The following is a 27,072-nucleotide window of genomic DNA, read 5'->3' as shown; positions in this document are numbered from 1 at the left end:
CTGGCACTTCCTCGTTCGGGATCCCGGCGTTCGGATGTGTGTTTTTACCTACAGTGGGGACAGTAATATTGTGTAGGGTATAGAGGGGTCTGTAATGTAGTGCAGAGTACAATGGAGTCAGTAATGTAGTTTAGGGTACAGAGGGGTCAGTAATTTAGTGTAGGATATAAATGGGTCAATAGTTTTGTGTAGGTTATAGAGGGGTCAGTGATGTAGTGTAGGGTATGGAGGGGTCAGTAATGTAGTGTAGGGTATAGAGGGGTCAGTGATATAGTGTAGGGTATAGAGGGGTCAGTGATGTAGTATAGGGTATAGAGGGGTCAGTGATGTAGTGGCGGGTATAGAGGGGTCAGTGATGTAGTGGTGGGTATGGAGGGGTCAGTGATGTAGGGTATAGAGGGGTCAGTGATTTAGTGTAGGGTAGAGGTTCCCAAACTGTGTGCTGTGGCTCCCTGGGGTGCCTCGGGACACTTGCAGGGGTGCCCTGGGTTGGTGGTCCAGGACCAATTCAAATTATTCATGGTCTTTATAATAGGCAAAACCAGTGCTGGTGGCTGCCAGTCATAAAACATGTGGCCAAACAGAAGCAAATATTGTCCCTCACCACACAACTGACCCTAAGAATGACATATAAACGCAATCTACTTAATGTAATATTTTTGTAAATTTCTCAACAAGAAATTTTTGGCCTAAGGGTGCCATGAAAAAAATTCTGATATTCTAGGTCGCCGTGATTCATAAAAGTTTGGAAACCACTGGTGTAGGGTATAGAGGGGTCAGTGATGTAGTGCAGGATACAGAGGGGTCAGTGATGTAGTGACAGGTATAGAGGGGTCAGTGATGTAGTGATGGGTATAGAGGACTCAGGGATGTAGTGTAGGGTATAGAGGGGTCAGTGATTTAGTGACAGGTATAGAGGAGTCAGTGATGTAGTGTAGGGTATAGAGGGGTCAGTTATGTAGTGGCGGGTATAGAGGGATCAGTGATGTAGTGGCGGGAATAGAAGGTCAGTGATTTAGTGTAGGGTATAGAGGGGTCAGTGATGTAGTGGCAGGTATAAAGAGGTCAGTGATGTAGTGGCGGGTATAGAGGTGTCAGTGATGTAGTGTAGGCTATAGAGGGGTCAGTGATGTAGTATAGGTTATAGAGGGGTTAGTCATGTAATGTAGGGTACAGAGAAGTTAGCGATGTAGGGCAGGGTATGGAAGGGTCAGTGATATAGTGGCGGGTACAGAGGGGTCACTGATTTAGTGTAGGGTATAAAAGGAGTCAGTTAAAATACGAATAATTTTATATAAGCGGGGGCACAACATTTATCTTGCCTCTGGGCAACTGGGATGAACTTACGCCACTCCACTGACCATAACACCCCTCTACATGTCCATTACATTCTACCTATATGCCACTAGACACTTCCACATACCTCTTTTATGCCATCAGACTTTACTGATTGCTCCTTATATGCCATCGCATGTTTGCAGCATTAGCTTCTCTAATGCAGGATATGTCTCTTATCACCTGTGTAAGACATTGGGAAATAGGTATGATACTTAAATTACATCAGCTGAATAAATAGGCCTTATAACCTCAATATTGAGTTACAGAAAACACTTTTTACTGACTGCCTAATCCACTTGTTTGTGGCACAATCCATACCACCAATACCATTGTTTCTTCTTGGATTATTTATTTATGTTTCATTCTTGTGTGTTATTTTATATATTTTTGTGACAAATCTTTACAGTAGCCTGTGTTTCATCTAGCTTATCTATATTTTTTCATGTGTTATCTCAAGCTATCTGTTTCTGTTCACTTTACCTCTCACATGTATCTTGTCTTGAGGATAGCCCTAATAGGGGCTGACTTTATGATTGATACTTATTAGGAATGCCTAGTGACTTGAATATATACTCTACACTCAGGTGCGTGCATGTGATGCCACCAGTGGCAGCTTCTACCTTATTCTGTGAGGGGAGCTAGGATCGGACTGCTGCACATTCAGCGTCTGCCAGGTGCATTGCCCATGATGCAACTGATGATTGCGCATAAGCAGCAGCTTCTAGGGATTCTATTGGCTGCAACCCCAAGAAGTCAGGTAGAGCCGAAGGAAAGGCAGGCAGTGGCATCCTATTGGAAGTGCTGTGTCTTCTAATCATGGTACGAACTGGCAGTACCAGGGGGAGAAAACCCTTCCAATGGGAAGCCATTGCCACTGCCAGGGAATACACCCAGTGTACAGTCACACCAGTTAACTTCACTGTGAGTGGCAGATTTAACTGGTCGCTGCAGCCCTGCAGCCCCTAGGTAAAGCCGTCACTGGATGCCACTCAGACCTTTTCATTGGTGCTTTAGAGTTCTACCCCTTTATTTCCGCTCCACACTTATTATTGTTTCCTCCCCTCTAAAATTTTCAATGGAACATTTCAGTACAAGCACCCTGTAGGGTCCCCTTTGTTGTTATGTGAGCCCCAACCTTTAACCACCAACAATTAGTCTTGTCTTTCTTTCAGAGGCTGGTTTTCCCCTCAGCTTCTTGTTACTGCAGCTGAACCTCCATGTCAAGTGATTCACCCAATGTTTCTTCATCAGTGCCTACTGTGTTCATGGCTACAGGCTAGTCATGATGCAGCTGCACTGTAGTGAGAGCTGTTGCCAGCTGGCTTGTCATCACTGCAGGATTATCATTTTTTATCCAGATGATTATGGACACACTACAGGGGATGTGGCCATTCATCAAAGCGACACAAGAAAGCAGGGTTCTGTGGTTATTGCAGTGGGTCATCAAGTGTTGGCCAAGAAATTGGGGGGATTCTACAATGTGCCTAAATGTAAATTGGCAGGGGACGTGTGGATACATTTTTAAAAACGGGGTAGATGAGGCATAAGCAAGGGTGGGATATTCAAAAGACACACAAGAAATACATTGATTTCTTCGGGATTAAGTATATACAGTATTTGTGTGTGTATGGGTTTTGGTTGTAAAGAAGTTGAAGTTCAGAGACAGAGGTCACATATGGGAAGAGGTTTACATTTCTTGGGCAGGTAAGGTTAGTTTGTCCACAATGGTTAAATAATTAGGAAAGTGTCCTAACGGCATACACTGATTTTTTTTACAGAAGGGGTTTAAGGAGAGTTTTCGATTACTAGATTTTCAGGAAATGACAATTGCTAGTTCCAGGAATTTAAAATCAACATGAAAAGTGCCAGACGGATGTAAAGGAGAAGGTGATGAAACAGGTGTGGTTAGGTCATATGATCGGGCCATTTATCATGCCTCCTTTGACATGACCTGATTATTTAAAAGCAGTCACTTTATAATGCGATTCCGGAACATCTATGTATGGTTGTTTATTAGGCTTTGGTGTTGAATTTAGTTAAGAAACAAGTGTTGTGAGCACTAAGGGCTAAGATTGATGTGATCTGCCTGCCAACCCCTGACTCTACACCCTTACTTAAACACCCTTACTTATTTATGTTTATGATTTATGCTTGGGGAGGGTTATTACATTGATGTTAGCTAATGGTATTTTCAACCTCCTCTGCTTTCTTTGATAGAACTTTTATTATCTGTGTAGGCATTGTTTCAGACTTATGGCTGTTGTACCTTGGTATTGAGAAAGGTATGTTGAAAAGTTGTTGCAGATTGCCTGGGGATAATGTATCAAAATTAAGCTATATGATTAGTTTATTCAATAGTGCTCGTAAAGTCACATTATAACAAATTCAGTACCTGGTGAAAAGATACACTTTGCTAGGAGGGTATTACCCATGGGTAGTATATTTTTTAAAATGGCAACAGTGAGAGTGTAGAAATCTCATCATTCTAGAATGACCTGTGAGTGTTGGGTTCCTCTCTTGAGAATTTTAATGGTGTTAATTTTTTTTTGCATGAGGGTTGTCTAGCCAGCAGATCCAGTTTTTTGTACCAAGTTTCAAAGGTTTTGGGGCTTATTTACATAATGAATGGCATTTTGCTCCCTGGCTTAGTGAATGAGTGAGGGAAGGGTTGACAAAGACATCTCTTGTTATTGGAGTTAAATTCCATCATTGTGGCTTTAGAATTGTTGGGGTACCAGTTTTCTGTTGCAGCAACTTAGGGGTAGTGCATGCTATTAATAGCACGCTTCATTTTGTATATCCATTCAGCTGGATGGCCATCCTGTTTTGAGCTCTAGGAATTTATATTTATAGCTTTTAAGGCAAACCATGTTCCATGAGTGAAGAATGCTACAGTGGATGCTTTGTCCAGATTTAATTGGGAAAACCTTAAGGCAGTGGTTCCCAAACTGTGTGCCGTGGCTCCCTGGGGTGCCTCGGGACACTTGCAGGGGTGCCTTGGATTGGTGGCCCAGGACTAATTTAAATTATTTATGGTCAATATAATAGGCAAAACTAGTGCTGGTGGCTGTCAGTCATAAAATATGGGGACAAACAGAAGCAAAAATTGTCCCTCACCACACAATTGAGCCTAAGGATGACATAAATACAATTTACTTAATTTAATATTTCTCAGTAAGAAGTTTTTGGCCTAGGGGTGGCGTGAAAAAAATTCTGATACTCTAGGGCGCCGTGATTCAAAAAAGTTTGGAAATCACTGCCTTAAGGGATTAGTGCCAGTAGGATATATGTTGGGTGAGCCTACAGGATTGCGATCACAAACAATTTCTAAGGGGGCAAACAATGTAGATGGTTGGGTGTCAAAGGTTTGTGTTGAGCAGTTTTAGGGGACTGTTAGATGAGACAAGTTTAGTGTTCCCAGCATTTTGGTAGTACATTTACGTGACCTTGGTACATGGAAAACCATTGTTTTGATTTCAGATATTGCAAGTGATAGTTGATGCTTGAACTAATACAGCATACTGTTATCAATTGATCTCTAACGGGACATAGTGTGAGGAGAAGAGAGTAGGCAGTAGATTTACTAAAGCTTTTAAACATAAGTGGGGATGTTGCCTATAGCAACCAGATTATGTCTATCATTTCTAGAATGCAGCAGACAAATGATAACTAGAATCTGATTGGTTACTGTGGGCAATACCACCACTTGTCTGTTTTAGAACCTTTAGTAAATTTATCTGTAGATATATGTAACATCAAATGAGTGCAGGACAGGAACGAACAGGATGTTATGAATATTTTATATATATATACATGTATTGTAATATTTTACATCCTACATTTCTTTAATTTCTTAAGCTTAATTTTATTAATCATTGGAGGACTTTTCTAACACTTGTTATGCTGGTAACTGTGTATAAACAATGTTTCCATCGCAGCCAATCAATGTAGTATACTTTAGAACAGGGTTTTTAACTTCAGTCCTCATGTACCCCCATCAAATCATGTTTTCATTATTTCTTTATTCATACATATGGCTAAAATCCTGAAAAACATGATAAGCTGGAGTCACATAAGGAATATCGTTCAAAGCCCCTGCTTTAAAAATGAATGCACATCTAACTGGTTGTTATGGTCAAAACCTAATTTTTTACTCAGTTATATGCTAAACATAAATATAAAAGACTTCTTATATTTATACTTACGTATTCTATAGTTAGAATTTTATACACCACATTCACTTTTTTCCATTTTATGCTTTATTATTAAGGTCCCATACCATAGTCCATTCCTACCTTAATTTTAATTTTAGCTTTAATTTTCCGCCATCCAGGCAGCATCTCTTATCGGATGTATTTTTTTGAGAGAGGATTCAGATAAAACTATGGGAATGTGGTGATAATTCTCTGGGGCTTTAATACTGTAGTTGTCCTTATAATGGTGTGTATTTGTATATTTGTAACTATCAAAAGAGGATTTAGCTCACCTCCATTTGGGGAACGACCTCAGTCAGGGGTGTTTTAAGACAGGAAGTGGGTGTTTGCAAATTTCTGTGGACCTCCTTACAATATTGCCATAAGTGCATGAACAGAAGATGACAATGGCCCTGGCACTTCTTCTAAACATGCACCATATTTTCACCAATATTTTCAGAACTATTATACCAGAACCTTGGGCGTAGCCAGAACTTTGTGGGCCACATAGCAAGATTTTGAAGGGGCCTCTGTCCCAATACTTCTACAGGGACACCTCTTCACAACAGTTAATTTTTATGCTCCATGGTTTTGCTCTAGTGTATTTTATGAACCATAGTATTTCCCTAGTTCACATTATGTCACATTGTAGGGCTGCCAGTACACATTATATACCCCAATGCACATTACGATATACACAGTGTCTCCCATTCATACTATGCCACAATATAGTGCTTCTGCTTCATATTGTGCCACATTACAGTACCCCATGAACAGGTCCAGGGGCATAACTAGATATATTGTAGGCCCCAAGGCAATATTGTGTAAGGGCCCCTATGTATCACACAATGGTAAAAAAATATATACAACACATGTAACTTTGACAGGGATGGTGGGCCCCTTTCAGATCTGGGCCCCATAGCAGCACTCCATGCACCTATGGTAGCTACGCCCATGACCTGAACCATATTTCCGGTGATATTTTCAGGAATATGGTCAGCTGTGTGATGTTAGTGTATTAATATTTGTAGACACTCCCTTACTAATAGGTGTAAGCCTGAATCTTTAGTGATGGTCCCTGGGACCAGGGGGATGCTGGGAAGTGGGTGTTCTATTGTGCAGTGTGCCTGGAGTTGGAGGAAATAAACAGCACAGCAGTGAACTCACATGTCTCTGTGTCCTGATGACTGGATTTACAAACGTATGAACAAAACATGGTGTCAGAAGAAGTTTAACTTGGACTGCTAGTGCTCTCAGAGTGTGAAAGAATCTTGCAGAAGTCTGTGGCTGTGATACTCTGTGTCTGCAAAACCTGCCGTGTGCTCCTATCTTCAAACAGTGAGTAACCATGGATAAACTAGCTCCTCCAACCGGCATGCTGATGTCTGGTAACTTGTCTGAAAACTGGAAAAGATTTAAACAAAGGTTTAATATATATCTTACTGCATGTGGAGCTGATTCAGAGGCTGACAAAACAAAGGCATCCATTTTCCTCCATGTGATAGAAGAGGATGTGCTGAACATTTATAATAGTTTTCAGTTTGATGAGGGGCAGAATATGGTGCTATCTTCTATAATGCAAAAGTTTGAAGATTACTTTGTGCCAAGGAAAAATGTGACATATGAAAGATATAAGTTTTTCACATGTGATCAGAAGTCTGTAGATGGATTTGATCAGTATGTTACAGAGCTGCAATCACTCAGTAAAACCTGTGAGTTTGGTGATTTAAAGGATTCACTGATTAGAGATCGTATTGTCTGTGGAATACCTGATAATGGACTCAGAGAGAGACTGCTGAGAGAGCAAGACCTAACACTAGAAAAGGCAGTGACTATGTGTAGATCTGCAGAAATAACTAGATTTCAAGCCAAAAAGTTACACAAGGAAGTTGATGCTGATGTGCATGTAGTGCAGAAAACAGAGCCAAGCAAACCTCCATTCTCAAGAATGAAGCAGTCTAAGCCACAGTCTAATAACGAAATGTGTAGTAGATGTGGAAATGCTCACAATCCTAAAATGTGCCCTGCTTATGGTAAAACCTGCATGAAATGTGGTAGGCTTAATCACTTTGCCAAATGCTGTAAAATTAAAAGTAAAACAACCAAAGTGCATGCTGTTAAACAAACAGATGAATTCTTTGTGGATTGCATTGAACTTTGCAGTGCAGATAAGAAATAATGTATTGTCCCTTTAACTGTGAACGAGATTGTTATTCCCTTTAAGCTTGATACTGGTGCACAGGTGAATTTAATATCATTTCAAGACTATAAGACTTTTAGAGTAAAACCTAAAATTCACCCAGCCAAAGTGAAAGTTACAGGTTACACTGGGGAGGAAATTCCTGTGAAAGGTACATGCTTAGTGACACTGAAATATAAGGGACAATAGTTTAAAACATCTCTACTGATTGTGGATAAAAATGTGCAACCGATTCTAGGATTAAGTTCCTGTGAGAAACTAAACTTGCTAAAGAAAGTTTTTATGGTGACATCACAAGTAGAAGATGACTGCAAATCGATGTTTACAGAATACAGAGACTTGATTGAAGGTCTAGGTTGTTTGCCTGGAGAGAATAAAATAAATATAGACACGCAAGTTTCTTCAGTGATACACCCCTGTAGAAAAGTGCCGTTTGCGCTGAGAGAAAAACTGAAACAAGAGTTAAATCACATGGAAGCCTTGGGTGTGATACAGAAAGTTGATGAGCCTACTGAATGGGTAAGCTCCTTAGTAATTGTTGAAAAGAAAAATGGACAACTCCGAATATGTCTAGACCCCACAGATTTAAACACAGCTATTAAGCGAGAACATTTCAAACTACCAACCAGAGATGAAATCATGTCGCAATTTGCGGGAGCAAAATGGTTCAGTAAATTGGACGCATCTTCAGGATTCTGGCAAATGAAGCTAGATGAGGCCAGCTCAAAGCTTTGTACATTTAATACACCAGAAGGTCGATACAGATTTCTTCGACTACCATATGGAATATTGTCTGCTCCAGAAGTATATCACAAAAAGATACACATGATTTTTGAACATATTCCAGGTGTTGAAACAATGATGGATGACATTATTGTCTGGGGATCTACAAAGGAAGAACATGATTCTAGATTGAGACAAGTAATGGAACTTGTCAAGAAAGTGAATCTAAAGCTAAACAAGGACAAATGTGAATTTGGCGTGAATACACTTACCTTTATGTGCGACGTGGTCTCGGATCAAGGTGTAAAGCCAGACCCAAGGAAAATATCAGCCATAGTGAACATGGAACGTCCTAACAACAAAGACGACGTCAGAAGATTCCTAAAAATGATTACTTACTTAGAAAAGGCATACTTTCCCTTCAATACCATTTGCAATGTCACCAACAAAGATATTAAAGAGAACTGGTCCGAGTACAGATCCCTGGGGTACTCCACTGGTAACATTTCCCTCCATAGATTGCACTCCATTTACTACAACTGTCTGTTTCCTATCCTGCAACCAGGTTCTTATCCATTTAACTATTCTATAATCCACCCCCACACTTTCAAGTTTATTTAGCAGTCTGCGATGCGGGACAGTGTCAAATGCCTTACTAAAGTCTAGATATGCTACATCTACAGCTCCCCCTTGATCTATTATTTTCATCACAGAGTCAAAAAAGTCAATAAGATTTGTTTGGCATGATCTCCCACCAGTAAATCTATGCTGTTTTGGATTCTGTAAGTTGTTTGATTTAAGATATTCCACAACTCTTTCTTTTAGTAGTTTTTCCATTACTTCCCCTACTACTGATGTAAGGCTTACTGGTCTGTAGTTACTTGCTTCTTCCTTGCTTCCACTTTTGTACAATGAAACTACATTTGCTCTTTTCCAGTCCTCTGGAATGGCACCTGTATTTAGTGACTGGTTAAATAATTCTGTTAATGGTGCCACCAGCACATCTTTTAGCTCTTTTAGTATCCTTGGGTGTATCCCATCTGGCCCCATTGATTTATCCACTTTTAGTTTTGAAAGTTCAGTTTGGACCTTCTCCTGTGTAAATGTACTTTCATCTACCTTATTTTTATGAATGTCCTTGCAACATAACTGTGGCCCCTTCCCTTCTCCTTCTGTAGTAAATACTTAGCAAAAATAATTATTTAGGTGATCTGCTATTGCCTTGTCTCCCTCCACCAAATTCTCACTCTCTGTCTTAAGTCTTATTATTCCTTCATTTGATTTTCTCCTTTCATTTATATACTTAAAAAAAGTTTTGCCCCCTTTATCTACCGACTGGGCCATTGTCTCCTCAGCTTCTGCCTTTGCACGTCTGATCACTTTCTTAGCATCCTTCCGTCTGTCAAGATACACCTCTTTGTCATTATTATTTTGAGTCTGTTTGTATTTCCTAAAAGCCATCTTTTTTGCTTTCACACTAGTTGATACTTCTTTTGTGAACCACATTGGCTTCCTTTTCCTGGTGCTTTTCCTAACCCTTTTGATACAAAGGTCTGTTGCCCTTAGTGTTGCACTTTTCAGTTTTTTCCACCTCTCCTGCACTCCTTCCAAGTTCCTCCAGTCCGCCAATGAATAACTTAAACATCTCCCCATTTTTGCAAAGTCAGCATTTCTAAAATCCAACACCTTTGTTTTTGTGTGACAGGAGTTGGATCCTGTCTTTATACTAAACCATACTGCTTGATGATCACTGGATCCCAGGTGCTCACCCACATATATGTCTGATATCCTGTCACCATTTGTAAGAATCAAATCTAATATTGAGTCTTTGCGAGTGGGCTCCCTCACCAATTGCTTGAGAGATGCTCCCTGTAAGGAATTTAGAAATTTGGCACTTGTAGCTGAACTTGCAAAGGACCCCTCCCAATTTACATCAGGTAAATTAAAGTCTCCCATGATTATAACTTCTCCCTTTAAAACCATTTTAGAGATGTCCAACAATAGGTTCCTGTCCAAATCCTGCTCCTGGCCTGGTGGTCTATAGATCACTCCAATGCGAATAATGTCCTTCTCCCCAGTTTCCGTGGTGACCCAAAGGGCCTCAGTTTTGTCCTCAACATTTTGTATTAAAGTAGCATTTATGCTTTTTTTCACATACATTGCTACCCCTCCTCCTATTCTTCCCATTCTATCCTTCGTAAATAAATTGTATCCTGGTATAGCTATGTCCCATTCATGATTCTCATTGCACCATGACTCAGTAAATGCGACAATATCCAGATTATCCCTTGTCATTATCGCAATTAGCTCTGGAATTTTGTCTCCTAAGCTCCTAGCATTTGCACACATAGTATTAAGAATCTTGTCTGTGCATCTGTTATTAGTAGCCATGTCCAGACAGTACAAAAAATAACAAGTTTAAAGTTGAAATTACCTGTTTGGTGATGTTGTTCAGTGTTTGTTCCCCCCCCCCCCTCCCAATCAGGAATCACACTCTGTCCTTTACACCACGACTACACCTCACTAAATGAAAAGATATAGTACACCTGTCCACAAATGGCCAAATGGTCAAAGGAGGTAACACCAGACAGTATGCAGTAATAAAACTGTTTCACTGAACAACTTCCCCACACATGCAATGCCAATTACAAGCAATTCATTACATCAAGAACATACACAAGTTTGCATAATAGAGAACTGTAGTGAGCAGATTGGGGATGTCTTTTCTTAGTTAAAAAGACAGATAACATGCATAAGATGAATTACATACTTTTGAGGCATTAAGACAGTCCATATGTCATAGTTTTGGTGTGTTGTTGTTTTCCTTCTGTTCTCCTTCGGTTTGACACAGGTATAACGCTAATATTATAATAACACTTTTATGTCAGCACTTCTATGGAAGCACTTCCAGCCGAATACTAGACTTTAAATAGGAACAATTTCCATGTGAATGCAATGATTGCAAACTCCTCCCCCAATACAATCCCACTTCAAACTAAGGCAATAAATTAACTTACACAAACAGGCATTACATACCAATAAAACAGCCAACTAAATCTTTACAGAGTTAAAAAACAAAACAAAAAACAAACACTCTTTCTCTTGAGATAATCACCAGATGCAGTACAACTTGCTGGTATGTGTAGTTCCACGAATCGTACCTAAACTATGCAATCATGGTATTCATTTGAGATAATCAGCAGATGCAGTACAACTTGCTGGTATGTGTAGTTCCACGAATCGTACCTAAACTATGCAATCATGGTATTCATTTGAGATAATCAGCAGATGCAGTACAACTTGCTGGCATGTGTAGTTCCACGAATCGTACCTAAACTAAGCAATCATGGTATTCATTTGAGATAATCAGCAGATGCAGTACAACTTGCTGGTATGTGTAGTTCCACGAATCGTACCTAAACTATGCAATCATGGTATTTATTTGAGATAATCAGCAGATGCAGTACAACTTGCTGGTATGTGTAGTTCCACGAATCGTACCTAAACTATGCAATCATGGTATTCATTTGAGATAATCAGCAGATGCAGTACAACTTGCTGGTATGTGTAGTTCCACGAATCGTACCTAAACTATGCAATCAGGGTATTCATTTGAGATAATCAGCAGATGCAGTTAAGTCACTGAGTCCTCACGCAGTGCCAGAGAGACCTTACCAGAAAGTTGGCGCAGATTTGTTTGATTGTAATGGGAAAACGTACATTGTCGTGACTGATTATTACTCTAACTACCCTGAGGTGAAGACACTACATACAACTACTAGTAAAGCCGTAATCAATTGCATGAAGTCAATCTTTGCAAGGCATGGTGTTCCTGTGGAAGTGTTCATTGACAATGGTCCTTAGTTTTCCAGTGCTGAATTTAGACAATTTGCTGATGAGTGGGAATTTGTCCATACTACGTCAAGTCCCCACTATCCACGCTCAAATGGGTTGGTGGAAACTTCAGTAAAAACTGTAAAGAGTCTCATGAAAAAAGCTCAAGAAGGTAAAGAAGATTTCTACAAAAGTCTTTTAATCTACCGCAGTACACCTTTACAGAATGGACTTTCTCCTGCACAAATGCTGATGGGAAGGAGGATTAGAGCAAATCTCCCGATACATGATGAACTGCTTAATACACATAACTCAGCGTTGGTCAGACTGAGTAAGGAACGTCAACAGGCGAAACAGAAACTGTTCCATGACAGACGAACAAAACGCTTATCTGATCTAAAATCGGGTGACCAAGTCCGTCTCAGAGATCACGAGAAAGGTATTTGGGTGCAGAAAGGTGTTGTGCAAGCACAAGTAGCACCAAGATCTTATACTATACGTACAGAGCATGGAACGGAAGTAAGAAGAAATCGGGTAGATTTAAGATCTCAACCTAACCATAATGAAGACAACATGACTGAAGAATACCCTTCATCTGATATGTATGATGATCCTCATAATGGTGAACAAACCACAATTCTAGAAAGGTTCAACATTGTAGATGAAACACAGACTGTGTATGAAAGACCCAAAAGGGAAATACGCAGACCTGAGAGACTCATTGAAACGTGTTAGATGATGTTCTTAATATGACGTTGTTAATTGTTGCATTGAAGCGTACAGGGCTTATCTTTAAAGAAAAGAGGATGTGATGTTAGTGTATTAATATTTGTAGACACTCCCTTACTAATAGGTGTAAACCTGAATCTTTAGTGATGGTCCCTGGGACCAGGGGGATGCTGGGAAGTGGGTGGTCTATTGTGCAGTGTGCCTGGAGTTGGAGGAAATAAACAGCACAGCAGTGAACTCACATGTCTCTGTGTCCTGATGACTGGATTTACAAACGTATGAACAAAACAAGCTGGCAGTTAAGTAAATGCAAATGGAGCCTAGACTAAGGCAACTGTGTACACCACACACCTTGCACCAATTGTAGACACGCTACTGCATGGGTCTTAAACCTGTGGCCCTCCGTCTATTGTGGAACTACACATCCTAGCATGCCCTGCCTCAATTTTAGCATGCCTTAATAGCAAAACTGTGGCAGGGCATGCTGGGATATGTAGTTCCACAGCAGCAGGAGGGTTGCAGGTTGAAGACCAATGCACTACTGTATTACTGTCCTGTATCCAATTTCACTGGATCCAATGGCAGAGTGAACAATTCATAGCATGATAGAAATGTGTATAGCAATTCATAGCATGATAGAAATGTGTCCTTACATAATTATCTAAGTAAATGCATAGGAGTAAAGTGAATTTATCTAATTGCAGAAATATGTAATTTTTATTTTAAGAAATTAGAAAATTATGGAAAGCAGTTGCCAATGGTAATGGTTTGTGTCAATGGGCTGTGTCAATTATAACTGGATTTGATCTTTTTATATAGATTTATGTAATTATTTATTCAGCCTAATACTGAATACACTGCAATGTATGACCTGGCATTAGCATAGGTTGTCTATCAAACTAATGAAATGTATTAGCCACAGACACTTACATTGCTTTGTAATATGAAATAACACAGCAGAATCATGCAGCAGATTAATAGCAATAGTATTGTAAACTATATGCACTGTATTAATGAAACAGAAAATGCTTCCAGCAACAGCTTACTTACATTTTTGCACATTTTTGTATTTACATAGCAGTTTTATAATGGCAATCTTATATACTGTAAATCTACCCAGACTATTTCTCCCTGCAGAATATGTGAAGGCACAGCAAGATGACCAGTGGCGTATCTATGATGGGTGCAGTGTGTGCACAGGGGCCCCTGCGTCCAGAGGTGGCCCACACTGTACACACTGCACCCATTTCTTGTATCTTGTATCTTTCTGGTGTCCATGTGTGGGCCCTCTCCTCTCCTGTAGCTGGCAGCGCCGCTGTTAGCACTCTGAGCACCAGATGACCGCACCATTTTTCCGGAGACCTGCGCATGCGCCGTAGACTCTGGCACTGTGCAAGAGTCTTTAGTGCTCAGATCGCTAACAGCAGCGCTGCCGGCTATGGGAGAGGAGGGGGTCCACCCACGGAGACTGCACACGTTTCCCCTCCTCTCTAGATATGCCCCTGAAGGGGTATGGGACTCAGGGTCGACAGTGTCTAGGTCGACACATTTTTCCATGTCGACCTTGTTTATGTTGACCTAATGGCCATGTCGACCTATTTCCTGTGTCAACCTACTCAATGTCGACAAATAGGTGTCGACCTAATGTGTGTCGTCCTAGACAGTGTCGACCTAGAGTATGGATTACCCCCTGAAGATGACCTATGTGTCCAGTTAGTGCACATATATGTGCATATCCCTATGACTAACTGTAACTGCTCAGGATAATTTGTTGGATTGCATTTCTAGCAGAAATTGTGAATGGCCTAAAGAGCATTGGCGTTTCTATAATGGGTGCAATGTGTGCGGTGCACACGAGCCCTGGGTCCATGGGGGGCCCACACCACACACACTGCACCCATGCTTTAATACTTACCCCTCTGGAAGTCCAGCGTTGGGCACAGTCGTGATGAAAATCACAGCCAAAAGAGCTGCCACGCATGTAAAGCAGTCAAATTGGTCTCTTGACCATGGTGAGCGCCATGTTTCTGAAGACCTGCGCATGCCACTTACAAGGACGTACGGCCACCGCATTAATCTATAATCACAATTACAGATGTGCAGTCTGCACCCTGTTGAGCTCATTTAAATATTTTATAATGCAACATTGAATATCATTTTTCCATGCACTCACAAATCAAGTAGCATAAATGTGCATAGCCTGCATTCTTCCATGAACTTCCCATTTTCTCTGTTTTCAGCCACAAGTTAAGCTGGGAACTCCCCTATATGATGCATACCTCCCAACTGTCCCGATTGGGAGGCTCCCTGACATTCACAGCTCTGCTTAGCAGAGCAGCGATGATTAGGTGCTGTGTGCATGCGCACAGCGTATATTCACGGGAGACAGAGGGACAGGGGGCATGCCAGCAGCTCACAGAGCACCGGGCATGACCCCACAATGACGAAAATGGGGAGGCATGGCTTGCAATAGTGACATCCGTGCAGCCACGCCCCCTTTCCCAAAGCCACTCTCCCTTTTGGGGCACGAGTCCCGATCTACTGAATGTCGGGAGGTATTATGACGTAACAAACAATGTGACAGTCATTCCAACATCACTAAATTCCAGAACATAGAAAATAAATTGTACACACTATGCAATCTTTACTATTTCAAACTGCATTATTGCATCCAAAAAATAGATTCTCCTGTACAGTATGTGTGGTTGTGCGTACACATTACATGATGTGCACTATGAGGGTCATTCCGACCCGTTCGCACTCAGCGGTTGGTCACTGCAGTGCGAACGGGTCCGGAATGCGCATGCGCGGCGGCCGTACTGCGTGTGCGTGACGTTGCCCGGCGACAGGGGACGCCAAGTGACGTTGCGACCTACGAAGAAAGCGGTCGCAGAGCCGACCGCAAGAAGATTGACAGAAAGAAGGCGTTCCTGGCCGGATCCAGACCGTTGGCTGCCGTTTTCGGGGAGGGCTAAGGAAAACGCAGGTGTGTCCAGGAGAACGGAGGGCGGATGTCTGACGTCAAAGCCGGCTCCAGCCTCGCAGTTATCGTCGCACAGGGTAAGTATGTCCAGGGCTAGTCATGTTTTGCTTGACATTTTTTTAGCTTAGCAGGACTGCACAAGCGATCGCAGCCCTGTTAAGCTAAAATTCATTCCCCCATAAATGTGGACTAGTTGATCGCAGCAGCAGCAAAAAGTTGCTGGTTGCGATCAACTCGGAATGACCACCTATATGAGGATTAGTGTTGCCTCACTGCAAGGGGCGTGGCCTCAAAGGGTATACCATCACCATTAACCACACCCCTCATTTTGTCACACTGGGGCCATTGGGTACATACAATAAACAAGACCCTTGCCTGCTTGCCATGCCTTGGGTCATCTCCTGGTTGGTGACAGCATCCTTTTGGTGGCTGTTCCAAGCATCCTATCCACAGTCTGGGGCTAATTCAGATGTGGATGGAGTTTAAGAATGCCAAATTGATTTCTTACAAATATTTAAAATGCCCGCTCTAATATATATTGTAAATGCCTGCACATCTTATTACCAAATCCCATAAATGTGCGCTGTACATCGCACAACACTGCATCCCATAAGAGAAAACAATACACCCACACATTATCTGAGTTCCAAAGCTCACTGATGTATATATTTGTTGTTAAAAGGGTATGGATTCAATATATATTACAAAGTACAGTATACCTATAGTTACATGAATACAACTCAGTAGATTAAGAAACAAAAAATTGGAAACCGCATTGGTATAATTGGTGTATGTGTATAATGATGGTTATCTGTATAAACTGATAAATAAATTGAAGGTTCAAATCCTTATTTTGGGGAGCAGATACTTAAGGTAACACATTCCTTATTTTTATGTATCAAAAAAAGGCTACCCATCAGTGGTGCTCCCCCGAGTCAGTTATTCATAGTGTAAACATGAAAAAGAGAAAAAAGAAGACTCTTGTTGGGAAGCACTCATATACAGATAATGTTGTATGACTAAATGTCACAATAGCTAACTAAAATACAATATTTTATTAATTCTCATTAAAATTGATTATTGAGGAGTTCAATGAGCGCCGATGTTAGTTAAATAGTGACATTGCGAAAATATAAAGAGTAATATATAAATTGCAAGGTACAAATACCTAATTCAGGCCGAAGTGGGTATATCTATAATTTTGTTAGTAATCACACTCCAACTGTAGGACAACCTGTAATAAAAATTTGCTCATTTATTGTAAATATGACCATCATTTATAAACTGCTATGTATCCCAAGTGGGAATTATAATCCTAGCAGATAGTTGAATCATAGGTCATAACCGAGATGTAAGACAATGCTCTATATTGGTGACAGATGGGTGGCAAATATTTGCAGTACCAGGGTGTTCCTTGGTAGTCTCCTATCCAAGTACTTAACCCGGCCCTCCACTGCTTGGCTTCCAAGATCAGATGAGATTGGGCATCTCCAGCGGGGTATGACCGCAGACCTTATGCTCACCCTTGTCACACTGTGTCCAAAATTGGGCACAGACAGGAGCCAATTTGCGTTGTTATGTGAGCCACAGGTATCGATACAGCTGATTTGATGTGGAAATCAAAAAAAAATTTTTGATCATAAATGATAAAGTATAACAAAAGATTAAATACCCATCTAGGTTTTCACGGCTTAGGTAGTCGCAGTACAAGTAGGAATAAACCTCTTAACTGCACAGTTATCACATGTATGAAAATAAACCATTAGATCATAATATTATTTTAACTGTGCAAGAAAGGGAAACCTCCAAATTTGGTCTCCAAAACAATAATGAATGTATGAGATTACACTCTGAATTGTGAAAATCAAAAAAACAAGAAAACATAAGCAATGAAACCTTCAGCTCTCATGACCAATCAGAAATTATTCTCAAGTAATAGAAAAATAATAAATTGACACAGAGTGTGTTCTATATGATATATATATGTCATAAGTAAATACTGAGATAAATATGGATTTCTGCAGTGTAAAAAATGAGAGAGAGAGAGAGAAGGCGTTTGTGTGCTAGATAGGGTCCAGAAATAGCAGATGTATCCACATCCGCTTTTTAGATAAAAATATAGACCCCAAAAGGGTTGCACTTATTTCCTTTGCTGGTGATAATTAACTGTCAATAGTATAATAGTCTATGTACCATGTGGGTAAGATATTATGAATACCGGTCCGTGCAATGAAAATGCACTGGTGCTCAAAAACACATGTATATACCAAACCTTATTTTTCTATTACTTGAGAATAATTTCTGATTGGTCATGAGAGCTGAAGGTTTCATTGCTTATGTTTTCTTGTTTTTTTGATTTTCACAATTCAGAGTGTAATCTCATACGTTCATTATTGTTTTGGAGACCAAATTTGGAGGTTTCCCTTTCTTGCACAGTTAAAATAATATTATGATCTAATGGTTTATTTTCATACATGTGATAACTGTGCAGTTAAGAGGTTTATTCCTACTTGTACTGCGACTACCTAAGCCGTGAAAACCTAGATGGGTATTTAATCTTTTGTTATACTTTATCATTTATGATCAAAAAAATTTTTTTGATTTCCACATCAAATCAGCTGTATCGATACCTGTGGCTCACATAACAACGCAAATTGGCTCCTGTCTGTGCCCAATTTTGGACACAGTGTGACAAGGGTGAGCATAAGGTCTGCGGTCATACCCCGCTGGAGATGCCCAATCTCATCTGATCTTGGAAGCCAAGCAGTGGAGGGCCGGGTTAAGTACTTGGATAGGAGACTACCAAGGAACACCCTGGTACTGCAAATATTTGCCACCCATCTGTCACCAATATAGAGCATTGTCTTACATCTCGGTTATGACCTATGATTCAACTATCTGCTAGGATTATAATTCCCACTTGGGATACATAGCAGTTTATAAATGATGGTCATATTTACAATAAATGAGCAAATTTTTATTACAGGTTGTCCTACAGTTGGAGTGTGATTACTAACGAAATTATAGATATACCCACTTCGGCCTGAATTAGGTATTTGTACCTTGCAATTTATATATTACTCTTTATATTTTCGCAATGTCACTATTTAACTAACATCGGCGCTCATTGAACTCCTCAATAATCAATTTTAATGAGAATTAATAAAATATTGTATTTTAGTTAGCTATTGTGACATTTAGTCGTACAACATTATCTGTATATGAGTGCTTCCCAACAAGAGTCTTCTTTTTTCTCTTTTTCATGTTTACACTATGAATACAACTCACACAGTAAACAGTTAGAACATACTATTACATACAGTTATATGCAGTTTCAGTTACATGAATACAACTCACACAGTGAACAGTTAGAACATACTATTACATACAGTTATATGCAGTTTCAGTTACATGCCAGCGATACAATTACCATTATCTTTCTCATATAAGTTTGTCCCTCCATATGACTCTCTCTCTCTGTAGACTTCATCTTCCTCAGAGACCGAAAAGCAAGTAACCCTGAGACCAAAAGAAACAGGAACTACCTTTCTGTGTGACCAGCAAAATGTGTTAACTAGTTTCTGGGGGAGGGGTTCATGATGAGTCACCAATTCCTTTGTATATGGTAATCAGATTCAGCCTTGAAGACATCCAAAGGGCTGGCGTGAGTTCCCTGTCCTCTACCTCTAAGAATATCTATTGTTCTAATAAGAGCGATTTTAGCTTTTATACATGTAATCATAATTATCCGCTGCAATGTCCTACAACTTAATAACAAGTATCAAATTAATCTACACACCAATCTGCTTGTTTTAATAGTAAACATGACAGGTGTATCTGGTTCCGTTCAAATAATACACATTCATGACATTAATTCATTAGGTAATTTTAAATCATCATGATGTCTGGCGCTTGATATTATTATAATTATGTACTGTATGAAATAAGTGTCGAATCCATCTCTGAGGCATGTCCGTGTAAATGCGTGTGTTACCATATATGGCTGTGCTCGCTGCGCGTATTTGCAAGTATAGCGACTTAAATGTGTGTAGTTTGTATGTTCTCTTTATGTAATATTTTTGACTTTGACAAGTTGCTATCGCTCTGTATGTAAATGCAGCAGGCGGCGTCTATTACAAGTAGATGCCTCCTGCTGCAGTAGTGATCTGAGCTGTGTCCTAGGACACAGGCATTGGATCACTGCAACAGCATCGGTAGTTTGCAATCCGGCCATTGCAAATGCTTGTAAAATACCAGAAATCTCCATCCAATGACGGAGATTCTGGCCTCCTCCCTCCCCCTAAACGGCAGTTAAATGTCTCCGTTTTCACAAACAGAGGCCATTGTCGCCCCTCCCTGCCCCCAAATGGCATAAGACTGTCAATCTTGAACAGTCTGATGCCAAACTGCGCAAAGTACTGAACACTGGTACTTTGCGCATTAGGACTCAGATATGACCAGACCTGAATGAGGTCTTCTGTGTGCCTTGGCTGAAGCATATGAAATATACAATCAGTTGTTAAAATAAAATGGAGTGCTAGTGTAATTAGGCAGTGGTGATCTGAAGAAGAGGGTGTGGTATTGAAGTTCGACCACACTTAGGTCGACAGCGTCTAGATCGACCACTATTGGTCAACAGTAACTAGGTTGACAGGGATTCTAGGTCGACAGGGTATCTAGGTCAACATGGTCTAGGTCGACAGGTCAAAAGGTCGACATGAGTTTTTTTAAATCTTTTTTGGTGTCGTTTTTGCCGTACAGAGACCGGGAACCCCAATTAGTGCACCGCGTCCCCTTCGGGCAAGGTGCCTCGTTGCACTCGGCACAGGTTACTGCTCCCAATCATAGTCCACGTGGATCGTAAAGTATGAAAAAGTTCAAATTAAAAAAAAATGTTAAAACCTCATGTCGACCTTTTGACCTGTCAACCTAGAAAATGTCGACCTAGAGACCCTGTCGACCTAGAAACTACAATTACAGTGGCGGCCAGCCAGACTTAGGTAAGTGGAGGGTGAGAAAGAAATATATGTGTATGTTATGGATGCTACTACTGGGGGGGTCATTACATGTAAGGATGGTACTACTACTTGGGGGGGCATTACGTATAACGATGCTACTACTGGGGTGCATTACATGTAAGTACACTACTACTACAGGGGGGGCATTCCGTGTAACGATGCTACTACTGGGGGGGGGGCCATTACGTATAACGACGCTACTACTGGGGAGGCCATTACATGTAAGGACACAACTACTACTTGGGGGGGGGGCATTACGTATAATGACGCTACTACTGGGGGGGAATTACATGTAAGTAAGCTACTACTGGGGGGGCATGATGTATAAGGACGCTACTACTGGGGGAGGGGGCATTATGTATAAGGACGTTACTACTGGGGGCATTACATATAAGGACGCTACTACTACTGGGGGGCATTACGTATAACGATGCTACTACTACTGGGGGCATTATGTATAAAGATGGGGGGCATTATGTATAAAGATGCTACTAAGGACGCTACTACTACTGTAGGTGCATTACGTATAAGGATGCTACTACTACTGGGGGTGCACTACGTATAAGGACGCTACTACTGGGGGGGCATTACGTATAAGGACATTACGTATAAGGACGCTACTACTACTGTGGATGCATTATGTATAAGGATGCTACTACTACTGGGGGGGCATTATATATAAGGATGCTACTACTACTGGGGTGCATTACATATAAGGATGCTACTACTACTGGGGGGGCATTATATATAAGGATGCTACTACTACTGGGGGGGCATTACATATAAGGATGCTACTACTACCGGTTGGGCATTACGTATAAGATGAATAAGATTGTGCTACTGTGTGGGGTAAATTTAAATGGGGTTACTATTGTGTGGCCATGCCCCTTACTTGTGAGACCACACCACTTTTCCTGGTGTGCACCAAAGGCGCGTGCTGACCCTTTGTCGAATATGGGAGGGCGCAAAGTTATAGTTTGGAGGGGGCGCCGAACACCCTAGCACCGGCCCTGACTCCATCCCTCTTCACTGCCCACCTTACAGCAGTTCCTCCCTTCACTGTCCACCACATAGTGCTCTTCCCCCTTTTAATAACCACCTCACAGCACCTGCTGCCACTTTAATGTCCTGCTGCATCCCCCAGCAGCGCCAAACGTACCAATTTGAACTTCACATGAAGTTCATGGGATTTCCTTCTGTGCACGACTGGAATGCACAGTCCCTGTGTCCCTCAGTCCATGCAGAAAGGTCACCTGTTAGAAGAAGAGACACATAAATCATATCAGGGATGAATAAATGAACTTAAGTTTCATAAAAATTGCAAAAGAGGGGGGGCGCGTGGCCTAGCTAGCAAGCCGAGAAGAAGTGAACTGTGTGTGCTCCTGTGGGCTTGGGCCTTCTATCACCTATAAAATATACCTCACAGGTCACCACACACTTCTAAACGTGTATACCGGCTCCCTGTTCCAGCCAGTACCAGAGAGTGTCGGTTGCGGAGCCGGGGAGCCCTTGTCAGGGCTCCTGCAGGTTGCGGCCTTCCCCTCCATAAGAAGCCGGGGGTCTGTGGTGCGACCTCCCACCCCACCGGAAGTGAGACTGATCGGGACTGCTGTCCGGGAGGACCGGGAGGACGAGCCCATACGCCGGGCCGACGGAAAGAGATATCCCCAGGACCGGGGACCCCGTCCTGTGACCCTGCAGCAGCCATCGGGATCGTGTGCGGTTGGCGGCGGAGGCGGCTCCGTACGGTGGGTGAGTCCCCCCCTTACCGGTGCACACCAGCGCAGCATCGGGGCTCTCCCCTCCCTCTCCCCGCGGCCCTTGTCCATACCGCTTCACCTGCTGCAACCTGCTCTGTGCCGCGGACTCGGGAAGCGGTCACCGGAGCTCCCGCGAGACGCGGCCTAGCGGCGGGCCTCAGACCGGGACCTCGATTGCGGGGCCGGACCCGCGATAGCCGCGGACAGATTTTGCGGCCCCTGACACTGCCCCTGACGGCTCGGCTGGCGGCTACATCCCTAAAAGAGGCCTTATTACCTCTACCTCTCCATCGCACCGAGCACAAAATAGTGCCGCACGGCAAAAGTGCGTGAAGCCCGGTGGCCATCTTGAAAACACCGCTGGGGGATTGGGTTCCCAGTACTCCTCAGAACCCCCGCCTAGACCCCCGTGCCCAGTACCTCGGCACTGCTGCTCACTACGCCAAATTGTGAGGGGGGAGAACCTGTTGTGCAGCGACCACTTCACCCTGCAATTGCCCTCTCTCCTTTAATATACCCTATCAAGGTTAAATTGTGCTCCCACGGGCTGGTGCTACCTCGGAGGGGCTATAATACCACCTGCTCCCCCTAACACAAAACACTAGAGGGGCTCGGTTGCGGAGCCGGGGAGCCCTTATCAGGGCTCCTGCAGGTTGCGGCCTTCCCCTCCCCAGGAAGCCGGGGACTGTGGTGCGACCCCCCTCCCCCTACCAGAGGTACGGCTGGACGGGCCGGGTGACGGAGGAAACCGGATAGACGCGGCTGTCGACTGTTACCTGGAGAGGTGGGAGTCGTTGCCACCAACGCCGGAGACCCCCTGTAAACCTGTAGCGGCCATCGGAAGCGGGCGCAGCTGATAGTGAGGGCTCTACGCGGCGGGTGAGTCCCCTCTTGCTACCGCACTTAAGCGGGTCAACGAGGCTCCTTGCCCCCTCTCCCCGCGGCTCCCGCCTCTACAATACCACCGGAGGAGGCTTGCTGTGTGCCGCGGGTCGAGGGAACAGGCCCTGAGCTCCAGCGAGCTGCGGCCTCCCGGCGGCCCTCAGACCGGGGACTCGCGCACAGGGCCAGCCCGGCGTGTACCACGTCAGACGCGATCTGGAGGTGTGGCCTCTCTCCTCGCTCCTGACCCCTCAGTAAGCCGCTGCGCATTCTAGAGGGCTCCCTGTTGCTTTTACCAGCTCCGTAGGCCAGGGACCAGGACGAAAACGGGGCAGCCCGGCGGAGCTAGAAGAAGTCCGGCGGCCATCTTGGGAGCAGAACACACTCCATCAGACCGGCCCACTGCGGCTCCACTTCACCCTCTGAGCCTCGCTTAGTGACCTCATCAGAATTCCTTACCCTGCTCTCACCCTCACCTCCTGAACACCCTATCACGCCCTATAGGTGCTCCTACGGGCTAGAACTACTGGACCAGATAGCACCTCAGAGGGTTCAGGCCACTATTACCGGTACAACGGTACTCTTTAAGCACCCTGCAGGGCCCTCCCCCCCCCTGACACCCACACACGTGACGCCTGCAGGGCCTTGAGTATCTCTGAAAGAAGCCCCGGCCTCCGGAGGATCCCAATCCTGCCGGAGCTTAGAAGCGTCACTCATTACCTACATGCCTTGGCATGCCCAGCTGGACCCTTTTGACCATCTTCTTCAAAGTGCCTAGCATGTGACCTCGATATGTACTACACCTGGTTCCGTGTGTGATCCTAATGATATAGGAGCCTCCCTCGTCCTTCCCAGGTGTTGACAACCAACCTACCTCACCTCTTTCCGCCAATATGCCTAAAGGGGGGAAAAAGTCGAATGCCCATAACCTGGTGGGCTACTTCAAGAATTCGGCTCCATCTTCCACCCGGAGAGCAACCTCACCCCCACCCACTTCAGCAACCTCTGACAAAGACTCGGACGATGACTCTTCCTCCACTCCCGCCACAAAGGCTGATGTCGCCCTTCTCCTATCCGAGATGCGTAATATTAAAAAATCAATTCGTGCAGAAGTACAGGAGGCTATCTCGGGTCTAAAATCGGACGTGGATAGCCTGGGCACCAGGGTGGATGCCATCAAAAGAAAACAAGAAGAGCTTATCGCCTTCCAACAAGAATCAGAACAGGAGATATCTTAAATGCGTACGGATGTTATGCTCTTAGCGGATAAACAGGAAGATTTGGACAACAGAGGCCGTCGGAACAATCTTAGAATACGCAACGTTCCCGAGACGGTGGAACAAAATCACCTCACGGATTATCTACTCCGCCTCTTCCGCTCACTTGCTCCCTCTGTCCCAGACGATATGCTTCTTCTAGATAGGGCCCACAGGGCTCTACGTCCTAGATCCCAAGACGCCAAAACACCAAGAGACGTAATTCTCCGCTTTCACTATTTCGCGGTCAAAGATCGAGTCTACGCCAAAACCAGGAGGATGTCGACTATCCCGTTCGAGGGCTCCGATCTCTTGATCTTCCAGGACCTGTCGCCGGTCACGCTGAACAGAAGGAGGGAGCTAAAAGACATAACCAAAGCCCTAAGAGATCATAATGTCAGATACAGATGGGGCTTCCCTTTTGCCCTCCAAGTCAGAGCGGATGGTAAAACCCTCTCTGCTAGGTCCCCAGATGAGGCCCTCCAACTACTCCATCAACTGAACATCTCCGGCCCCCCGACCACTCCTCAACGCTCTCTTCCAGTCAACACCTCCCCTTCTCTCACAGCCCCAGCCTCAAACTGGACCACCGTCGGATCTGCTTCCCACACCTCCCCAGATACATGAATCGCCATGTATAGATGTCCATGATGGGTCTCGATGCGCATACGAGTCCCTAACGGACTGCAGGGGGTCTTTCCGCACTATGCCAAGATCCCCATAGGATGTAGAGACTTTAATTAAGCTAATGTTAACCATTTATTGCCTTGGTGATCCTGTTGTGGGGGGGCCTGTCCGGGCCCTCGGGGCCGGGGTTCGTAGTGGCTGGCCGCGGGGGCTCCGGCCCCGGGAGGCCCATCTGGGCCGAACCTTCTCTCTTTACCTCATGCAGGTTGTAATGTTATTATTGTTGCTATGTGGTCGACATGACATGTTTACCCCCAGTTCCATTAATGCTGTTTCCCTCCCTCCTCCCCCCCTCCTCCCTCCCCTTCTCCCTCCCCTTTAAGCTCCCCTAGTTTATTGTTCGCAATATGTACACTTAATTTTAGTCTGATTGCACACGGGACCTGGTCTCCTCTCCGAGCAGCTAGGTCCACCCACCCCCCATTCGACCTTTAAGGTCGACGTCGGACGACCTGGACCTGCGGGTCGACTTCTTCCTTGGGTCCGACTAGCGAGAATGGATTTTCTCCGCCCTCTAGCCACTGATACTAATATATGCTTGTCCTTCATCTGTTCTCCTACCCTCTCTTTTCTTCTCTCTCTGATCCTCTTTCCTTTCCCTTCCCCTATCTCTTTCGGAGCCCAGCTGGTGCGCTCCCACATGAAGAGTGCTCTGTTCTCATACCATGGTTCTTAGAATAATCACATTGAACACGAAAGGTCTGAATAGCCCGCGTAAACGCTCTCTCTTATTCCAATCCCTTAAGCAACTTAAAGGCGACATTGTTTTCCTACAGGAGACTCATTTCTCGGGTAAATCTCATCCAGAACTTAAGTCCAAACACTTCCCGCTCACTTTCCATGCTTGCGACCCCATACGCAAGAAGAAAGGGGTCTCTGTACTCTTTGCTAATCATTTAGATTTCATCCCCTCTGAAATACTGAGCGACCCTGAAGGTAGATACCTGTTGCTGGTGGGGTTGTTAAACGGGTCCCCCTATACATTCTTAAATGTCTATGCTCCAAACCAGAACCAGGCCCCCTTTTTCCACTCCCTAAATAGCCTCTTAGCCCTACACAGATGCGGTAGTGTGGTATTAGGGGGGGATTTTAATGTGACTTTGGACAGCGTTCTGGACAGATCTAAACCTCTGCCCAGATCTATGCGCCCCTCACATACGCGTAATACAGCTGCTTTGAACCTCCTGCTGTCACGCCACCTTCTCTTCGATACATGGAGAGTGAAAGAGCCGACTGCTAAAGATTACACATACTATTCCCCCATATACGATGTTTACACAAGACTGGACATGATTTTCCTGAGTTCGGAGCCTGCGCAATGTATCATAGACACCTCCATTCACCCCAACACGTGGTCAGACCACGGCCCGGTCACTGTAGATGTCCAGGGCTCACATCCACCCGCTCGCCATCCTGTGTGGCGATTGAATGACAGACTCCTTCTTAACCCCCAAACGAAAGCCCACATA

At 43.5% G+C, this 27,072-nt stretch overlaps 1 long non-coding RNA gene and 2 pseudogenes across 1 annotated transcript in view; 1 reads left to right on the top strand and 2 right to left on the bottom strand.

The window, feature by feature from the left end:
- Window positions 1-27,072, bottom strand: part of LOC134929212 (uncharacterized) — a 125,026-nt gene that overhangs the window by 87,603 nt on the left and 10,351 nt on the right. Inside the window, exons 2-3 of the long non-coding RNA XR_010178386.1 lie at window positions 6,699-6,935; window positions 1,424-1,518 (exon numbers count right to left, since the gene is read on the bottom strand). This is a non-coding gene — a long non-coding RNA (uncharacterized LOC134929212). The remainder of the gene's footprint in view (window positions 1-1,423; window positions 1,519-6,698; window positions 6,936-27,072) is intronic.
- LOC134929858 (5S ribosomal RNA) lies at window positions 17,392-17,512 on the bottom strand (annotated as a pseudogene).
- On the top strand, window positions 18,709-18,829 carry LOC134929857 (5S ribosomal RNA; annotated as a pseudogene).

This window comes from Pseudophryne corroboree, chromosome 5 (assembly GCF_028390025.1).
Source record: "Pseudophryne corroboree isolate aPseCor3 chromosome 5, aPseCor3.hap2, whole genome shotgun sequence".
Taxonomy (NCBI): Eukaryota; Metazoa; Chordata; class Amphibia; order Anura; family Myobatrachidae; genus Pseudophryne; species Pseudophryne corroboree.
Note: the sequence above shows the minus strand (reverse complement) of the source record. Positions and strands in the feature narration are given on the sequence as shown.